We start from the raw sequence: 7413 nt of genomic DNA, 5'->3' as shown, positions 1-7413 counted from the left end.
ATATCGATTTGGTTGGGGTTAAATTGGGTTATTTTCAAAACGTATCGATTTGTTCCTGGTCAAAAGATGTCATTTTAAAAAGGTTTCGGTTTGGTTCTGGTTCTTAAATGTGCTTTGGACATGCTTCAGTTTATTAGGATGCAAAACTTTTCACATGAAATGTAAAAATAGTTTTCGTTGTAGCTAGTCACTACGTTTGCTAGATTGGTGTATGGATATTTATGCATCAACTATGTTTCTGGTCCAGGAAGAAAAGAAACCCGAAGATTGTAGAAAGACCAAATCATTCTTGGATGGTTATCGAAAATCTTTCCTGGATGCTTATTTTCTGATTTGCTTGCTTTCTAAACTAATGTTAGTGACGTTTTTTTGTTTTCTATTAATATTAATTTTTAAAGTTCATGAAGTTTATGTTTTAAAGTTTTAAATTTTCTTTGTAAACATTCTACTATCTAAAGTCGTTTTTTTGTAACTTTATGTATTTCAGTGTCACACCCCGGTCCAGGGCCTGGGCATGACTATCAGAGTTGGTATACATGTTTTGTAAATATATCAGAGTAGCGGGTCCATTTTAGCGGAAGTCTTATATATTAAAATATTAATTTACATTGCAAAATTACTCGGGAATTAAATACCCGAGTTTTTCTGTTACAAACCAGTGTTATATTATTATTATTATTATTACAAGGATTTATATATATTCAAAATAGAGCCATATTGAGTGATCTTCTAATATCATGACTCCAATCCTTGTATATCACTATCAGCACTAGTTACCGGTATGGGTTGAAAAAACATGTAAGCTATATGCTGGTGAAACGTTGACTCGATAAAAAAGTTTATAACTGTCATTAAATACAATCATAGTTTTCTGTTTCACAAACTCAGCAGGAACGCTTGTCATTCCCGGGATTTGTACCACTACCCTACACACACAATTCAAAGGTTCCCCGAGTACATAGCCCCTGTTCGGAGACAATATTCCCCTAGGCTATGCAATCCTGTTGGAGAACTGGTTATGATTGACTTGGTTTTGTATGCCAATTATCAGTTATGTATGGATCCAGACACATGTTTATTCGGTCTGAGTTGCTTTTATTATCTATATTGTATTATAACGATTTTAGAGACAAATAACCTCATGCAAACATTTATCAGACTCTTTGTAATAAACAACCTGTTTACTACAAGAGTAAAATCAGTTCAAACAGTAAAGGGTTTAACGTGTTCACCTGTTATTGTCAGTTTGGTGATTATCAGAATCCTTTCCCTCAGTATGCTATTAACCTATATTTATAATAGGCTTGCATAAGTACCTAAATGGTATGTCTTGACTTAATCAACAGACTTTTAAGTCTATTTCAGTTTAGTAGACTCTCGGTCTGAACAACAGACTTTAAGTCTGATTCAGTTCAGCAGACTCTTGGTCTGATCAGCAGACTTTAAGTCTGATTCAGCTCAGTAGACTCTTAGGTTTGACCTAACCTTAGTAGAGTTATAGTAGTTTATGAAAATATATTTTGTATTTACATATGACGTTTGGTATGGCATGCTTTGGCCTAATAGAGTCTATCACGTTGACAAACTTCTCCAGGTAAGTAAACGGGTACTACGATTGATTGGGATTTGTACGAATTACTTACCTTAGGCAAGAAGATTTTACTAATGATATCCTCCTTCCAGTTACTACATGCCCGTCAACATATAGTTTTGATAATATTACTTCTTGTGGAAGCAACGTCTTTGCTTTGTAAAACATTACTTGAAAAACATTTACAGTTTACGACTATACCCTTAACCAGGTTTTAAACAACTACATAATAAATAGCTAAAGTATAATTCCTATCTTAGTCGGTAACTCGAGATTAAGAACTAAGAAAATCAGCAACTCGGAGGTTAGTGCTTCGCTTAATAGAGCAGCGGGTTGTTGGTAGCGTCTCGGCACATCGTTCTTTCGTGAAAATAAGCCCTCGGAACTTTGGAACACCTTGGCATGATTCCCTAGGTTAACTATGTGACAATAAGAGTGAAAATGGGATGGTTTGGGCTTGAACCCATAGCTGCCCTTTTATAGTAGAAATTTGCATCCCATCGCGTAGCGCAATGGTCCTTTCTGTTGGCCATCGCGTAGCGCGACGCCGCAATTCCTGAGATCACGCCACGTGTTGACACGTGGCTTTGATTACTTAGCATGGTCATCGCGTAGCACGATGGACCATTTAGTCTGGCCGTCGCGTAGGGCAGCGCCCCCTTTTTTCTTGATTTTGATGAACTCCCACTGCGTAGCGTGATGGTGTTATTCATGTCCCATCGCGTAGCGCGATGTGTCTAAAAATTCAGAAATTTCATTTTTCATCCTCTAACTTTTCAGAATTTACATTTTTAGCCCAAACTCAGATGGGATATTTTCACGGTGTTACATTCAGTACTTTGTTTGCGTATGAATATGAATTGCAATTAAAAATCATGTTGCTGTCTCAAAAAATATATTAAAAAATAACTTGTTGTTTGAAATTATATATATGTTACTTTACGATTTCTATATTTCATCTCCTGACGTGCACAGGCTAATTATAAATCATTTTAGTTTTTAAGTTTGCACTTGAAGAATTTTATATTTTTGAATAAGTGGATTATCTAATTTTTCTAACGTAATTTTATTAGAAAACAAAACTCTATCATGATGCTAGACATTGATTATCTACTTATGTAGTTAATTATCTGTTTTTGGCTTAAAAACATAGACACAAGTTCTTTTAATGTGTAAATCCCATACAATCTTTACTTCGTAAGTCTAATGTTGATCACACTCTCCCGTCTCCATCACCCCATACCCATGATAACATCTTCCTAAGTTGGTTACCGCTATTGTTCTTTCTATTTCTCACTATTAGAAAATTGATGTCCAGCCACAAAATATATATTTTATAGTAGATGACGGTAATCCCTCGATAACTTTTGATAAATAGGTTAAATTTGGTGAAAAATAAATAAATCTGAAAAGATCCTAACGGTGACCAACGAGGGGTGTTGGTGTCGATGATTACTATTTGCGACGATCTTGGCGTTTATGAACTCTCAACAATCATGAAGATAAGGACATTGTATAATGTATCATCATACACTTTTAAGTTGTCGTTGGTAGGAAGATATTTGCAACGGATCATGCGAAGGTGAAATTGTAATGAATTTTTGGCCTTGAATCACTTATGTAATTAGCTAGGTGATGCTTCCATCAATGATCTATGGTAAAAACCCATCACGTCAGTGAACACTTTAACACTCTCTTGTTTTGAACGGCTTTCCTTGATAAATTACTTTAAAAATCATTCATCTTTACCAAATTATGTTAACTATGTGTGCATATGTTAAAAGAAAATATATAAATGCATGATGTTGTGCTTTGGGTTAGTATGTTGCTACTCTTAACTCTTAAATAAGTAGACATTGAAATATTTGTTTAATGTATAGTCTAAGCAGTTAATGCGGAAAAATATCGGATATCGGTCAAAGACCGGTTATTGTAGTGAGATATCGGTAATTTTAATATCATGTAAAATTCATATATATAGCAATTTAACACTAATATTCAGTATAGTCTCCTATCATTAACAAATTAACCTTTTGAAAATTGCAAAACACTAACAATCGTAACAAGTAAGAATTGATTAAGACTTAAAAAATTAAAATTGAACACTAAAAGTTGATAATTAAGACTTAAAATACTGATATCGGAAATATCAGTGATATATCCGTCAAATATTAGTCCAAAATCGGTCTAATATCGGTCAATATCATTGATATTATCGGTACCGATATTCTGACTTATATATCGCTAAGGGACCGATAACCGATATATCATTGTATATCAGTGATATATCGGCGAGATCGACAACATAGCGTATAGTAAGTAGACATTGAAATATTTGTTTAACGTATACATTAAACAAATATTTCAGTGTCTACTTACTTAAGAGTTAAGAGTAGCAACATACTAACCCAAAGCACAACATACGTTAAACAAATATTTCAATGTCTAATTACTTAAGAGTTAAGAGTAGCAGCATACTAACCCAAAGCACAACATTAAGTATTATTTTATATATAATACTATAATTTAAGATTTAAATATACATTTACTATTTATATTTTTATAACTAGTTACTATTTATTTAATTTAAGTATGATCTTATTTAAATACTTAAGTATATAATTACCAGTTACTTACATAGTTATAATAATAATACATAATCCGTGTTTAGGACAATTATGGGCGTCATAGAGTGTCTGGTAGGGTGAGCAATTCGCGGTTTCGAACCGTATTTGTACTTAAACAAATATTTCAATGTCTACTTATTTAAGAGTTAAGAGTAGCAACATACTAACCCAAAGCACAACATTAAGTATTATTTTATATATAATACTTTAATTTAAGATTTAAATATACATTTACTATTTATATTTTTATAACTAGTTACTATTTATTTAATTTAAGTATGATCTTATTTAAATACCAAGTATATAATTACCAGCTGTTTACATAGTTAAAATAATAATACATAATCCGTGTTTAGGACAATTATGGGCGTCATAGAGTGTCTGATAGGGGTGAGCAATTCGCGGTTCCGAACCGTAATATTGTATTTCGGGTCCGGTTTCGGTTCTTAAATTTGGATGAAAACGGTTCTCGGTTCGATTCCGGTTAGAACCAACAGTTCCAGTTATAGAACCGCTAGAACCGGGTTAGGTTTAAACTTTGAAGATTACATTTAAAATCCTATTTATTTAGTTGGCTTTCACAATTTCATGTACGAGCAACCATCCACGTTCTTACTTTCCCGGTTACATTGAATCCCTTACAATATCATAAACAATAATAATCTTCTACGACCCTAAATATGTTTTAAAAAATAATTGTTTCTGAAATATTTTGAGCCATTCTAATATATTCTCAATCCTCTTCATTAAAATATAATACGTTGATGTGATAATGCTTTATTTTATGGGATGTCGCTTGTTTCTTTCACCTTCCAATATTTCATATTTAGAATTTTAATTGGAAATCGGTTCTTGCAAGAACCGTTTACACAAGAACCGTTTAACTCGGTTCCGAACCGAACCTCAACTGTTAAATATGGTTCGGTTCCGGTTCTTATATTTAGCATTTAACGGTTCCGGTTCGGTTCTCGCGGTTCCGAACCGTTGCACAGCCCTAGTGTCTGGTGCGGCCTTAATAACATTACAAAAAACAAATTTACACTTCACCAATCTAAATGTTGTGTTTCCGGTGGCAATGTACGGGCACCCTACTATTATTCTTCATATATCTCATTTATACATGGATGGTTATGGTTTTAAGATGGCACAACCATTTAGACCCAGCATAAAAGAAAGATGCATAAACCGACGAGGAACTAAATGTTAGAATTACCAAGAGATATATTGTAACAAATGGGATGCATTGTTAGGTTTAGTAGCTCTCATTATTTCTATAAACTTTGCGGAACTCGCAAGTCTTAACCACCAGTGTATATGCTATATAATACATTCTTGCTTCTATGTCAATTTGAAAGTGTCATCCATCACATTGAGAAAATTGATGGAAATATTTAATGGTGGTGGAGAATAGACTCAATATAAGAATGACCAAATTACCAATCAATAAATGTAATAAAACAATAATAATTAAAATGCTGCAAATTAGAATATTAGACGTATAAAGGATGCGTTGTTGTTTGATGAGGTTACGTACTTTACTTTTCTTTGGTATTCGAGTAGAAAGAGTAAGTGTAAAGCTAATTGGATAGAGTCGTTGAAGAACCCTCTTTTATTCATGTAATTTTCCTTATTTTTTCCCTGGCTAGTTTCTTGCTAGTCGGTGATTTATATAATATCCGCCGTTTAAAAAAAAAGAATATTAGATGATGGCTCCAAAACGTTATTACAATTAATCACATGTAAATGCATGATAACGTGAATCAATGATAAAGAGAAATGAATAACATCTGGTAGATTTGAATGTATTGCAAGCACTAATTTAAATTTGTTTGAAGACTTATCGACAACTGTATAAAAGGAACATGCACTAATTAAAAACCATATGCTAAAATAGTTAGATAGTTGTCTTAACACTTTTAACACATAAAATGTTTGATGAAAATTTCCAAATGACTAATGCAATTTGACTTGCAGGATTATCATGTAACATATTGAAGCAACTCAAGGTAATTGTGGTTTCGGTTTTTTTTGCGAGTATTAACAGTTACAAGTAAACAAATTACTAGTATTATAGCATCGTCTTTGCAATTTTGGATCGTAGCAATTCTACTTATTCTACTATCTTTAGCTTCCTGTTTCTTATCTCTAGCAAGTAGCAATTGCAATTCTTATCTTCATCACTAGACACTAACCGAATAGAACTTTGATGTTGATGCCCATAATGCATTGATGTTGATGTCCATTATTCTAATTTAAAGCTGTGTTTTTCGTTTTCTGAATTTGCAAACTTTTCTCAACTTCCATCCGAATGTCATGATCGTCTTACATGCACACGAATAAATTGATTTTGATTTGAATAGCATACCGCTTTAAAAATGCATATTCGATCAGTACTTGACTTTTTTCCGCGATAGAGTTTAAGGTTCAAGTGATTCTTTTATTTCTAATAGAACACAATACATAGAACTTCAATATCATTTTGTCCTCCCTTGCATATTTATTTGAAGATCTTTCAGGTGACTGCTAGACATCCAAGCTTAACTTGTAACAACTAAAGTAAATAACGTGACAACTGGAAGGTTGGTGTTTACCACTTATAATTTGCACATGTTATGCCCCATTCATTCCATCATTTTGTCTAGGGTGCCCCATTTGTGTCCGCATATGAAAGAAGACAAAGGAAATAGCCAAACATGCATAAATGGTTAGAATAATGTTCATATTTGACAGCATCACAAAATCTAATATATTGTACCCACTACCCACCCATGCAAAATAAATGTTAATTCCAAGATTTCTTGAATGCTTTTGTCTTCTAAACCTTTTTTTTCTTCTAAAATATCTTACTACGTAGTATCATACATGTGGCCTTGCCTGAAATTTAGGAAATGTGTCTACTCAGTGGAGCTTAAATGAGAAATAAGGTTATTTATTTATTTTTCTTTTGTTGCTAATTCCAAGCAATTTACGACCAACAACTCCACAAGCTATTTATAGCATCCCTAGCTAGGTAACAAGCTCTTTACCAAGACCTATGTGAGTTTTCAAAAGGCTTAACTTGGTTTACTAATTAAGTAACATCTAATATTACCGGCGCATTGCTCCAACACAAGCATACTTAACAGTGTAGTTCATCCAAAACCGATTAGCCCAAATTAACGCTTAATATTTGAGGAGATCATTTCATATAGCTTA

This window comes from Bidens hawaiensis, unplaced genomic scaffold (assembly GCF_021521415.1).
Source record: "Bidens hawaiensis isolate Kalapana, Puna unplaced genomic scaffold, B.hawaiensis_p1.1 tig00035888_1, whole genome shotgun sequence".
NCBI classification, from domain to species: Eukaryota; Viridiplantae; Streptophyta; class Magnoliopsida; order Asterales; family Asteraceae; genus Bidens; species Bidens hawaiensis.
The sequence above is the reverse complement of the archived record's forward strand: the minus strand, read 5'-3'. Positions refer to the sequence as shown.